This window comes from Austrofundulus limnaeus, unplaced genomic scaffold, assembly GCF_001266775.1.
Source record: "Austrofundulus limnaeus strain Quisiro unplaced genomic scaffold, Austrofundulus_limnaeus-1.0 Scaffold163, whole genome shotgun sequence".
Lineage (NCBI taxonomy): Eukaryota > Metazoa > Chordata > Actinopteri > Cyprinodontiformes > Rivulidae > Austrofundulus > Austrofundulus limnaeus.
Window position 1 is genome coordinate 1,039,317 of NW_013952565.1, and position 2,163 is coordinate 1,041,479.

Here is a 2,163-nt window from a genome sequence, read left to right on the forward strand (position 1 = left end):
TTTATGAAAAGGGTTATGTTAATAAAGAACAGTTTCCAGCTGTATAATAAAGATGTACTCTTTAAGCTGTATTCTTTAATAGTCCACAAGCACTTAACAGCTATTGCTTTAAATTTTCTGTTTTGATCATTTGACCGAGTTTCTCTGATTATATTTAAACACTGAAACAACCTTTACCCTGTCTATTTGTATGCTTTGCTTCATTTGTCACTGTTTGACCCCCACCCACCCCCCCATTTCTCCCAGACCTCTGATTGTCTCTGAATTAGTGTGTACATGTTGACAGTGGCCCCTTTAGGCCACTCCCCACTTGAAGTGGTCATGCAAACTTCCTTTTTCATGAAAAAAACTGAATTCTTGGCAGAAATTTGATCATTTTTTGCCCATACAGCCTTGTGGATGATATACACACAGAATAAAATAATCATGTGACCTAATCAAAGTTTCCTAGAATCAATGTGTGTGTGTGTGTGTGTGTGTGTGTGTATGTGTGTATGTGTGTGTGTGTGTGTGTGTGTGTGTGTGTGTGTGTGTGTGTGTGTAAACGGGTTTGCTCACATCGCTGTTAAGAGTTCAGTTTCTGTGTGAAAGCTACTCCGTGTCGCTGCTGACATCTCTCTGTTCTGTTTTATCTGCGAGTGCGTGCACGAGTCTGTGTGGGTCGTCTGTTTTGACCCTGTGGCGGCAGCCTGTTGACATCTATGGAAGAATTATCTATTGCAACTCTCACTCACATCAATCACACGACTCAATAGGCCAGAGCAAGTTCACCCACAGCCACGTATGTGTGCGAGCGTATTGTGTGTCTTTGTTGGTCAACACAGCCTTTAATAAATTCATGAGGTGGTCACTTGGACGGCTGATGTACCGACAAAGGGGGCAGTTAGATACAAAACGGCCCAACTGCAGACAAAGTGTAACAATGACTAACAACTGAAAAAAGTATTACTAGATAAAAGGTATTTATTTAAATTTAATGCTAATTATGAAGTTGGCTGAAATATGTGAGTATTTATTGGTAAAAGTAAATTTTTTTTAGTGCTGAAGGTTCTGAAGCAAAATGATTATTACAGCTGTGGAAATTTACAAAATCCTAAAAGCTTAACTTTGCTTTTGCTGATGGAAGGAAAGAGGGAAAGATGATACGGGGAGCTGCAGAGTGCACTTCACCGCAGGCCAACAGAGGGAGCTGTGCACTCTGGTCAGTTATAGTCAACTCCAGAACTGACACTTCGACTCCTGAGTGCTGGTGTATGAGTGGGTTGATTTATCCAAAATAAATTAATTTATTTATTGATTAAATAATAAATTAAAGAAATCCAACAAACTCTATGAGTTGCTGCTTAGAAGGTCCTGCTAAAACACATGTACACACATCAGAGAGGGGGAAATAGGATTAACCTGAAAAACAATAACATAGAAAGGAAAATTGAAACCAAAATGTTTTCCTCCCTAAATCAACAATCTACTGAAGTGAAGGAGAGAAAAGGTCAGAAAGAGATGAAAAGTAAGAACAATTGTCTGAAATCAGGGAGGAAAAAGATCTAGACTTGAAAAGTCATATTTGTCAGCACAGTGACCGATGGTTCTAACAGCTGTGAAAGCTCGGACTTATGTGATAAAAACAGTTGTCATCAGTCACAATGTGTTTATCATTTCAAGGCTTTTTTTTCATGATATGTCACAGATTAAGTCAAATTTAAAGTAGATTTAGACAGATTCAAATAACTGTTTATTTCTAATGTAATACGTATGTAACAAAAATGTCTGTATATTCATGAAATTCAGATTTTTTATATAAAGTTAAAAAATGTGACTAAATTGCATGCATTTGAACATGAACATAGGCGGAAATGTTGTGGTCCCACCGATTTAGGAAAAATGAAGACATTACCACCCAACAAATGCAGAGATGTAGGGAAGGCTGTCTGAGGGGAGTAATATTCAAGAATGCACTTTTTGTATTTTTATAAAAGCAGTAAAACCATATGCAATTGAACATTTTATTTATTTTTAAAAAGAAAAGGGGTGAAACACTTGAGCCCAACTCACTTAGATGCACATTCATAGCTCTCAATGACTTAGCAAGTTTCATTAAAAAATTTGCTAGAAACTGCGTGTGTGCACGCATGCATGCGTGTGTGTGTGTGTGTGTGTGTGTGT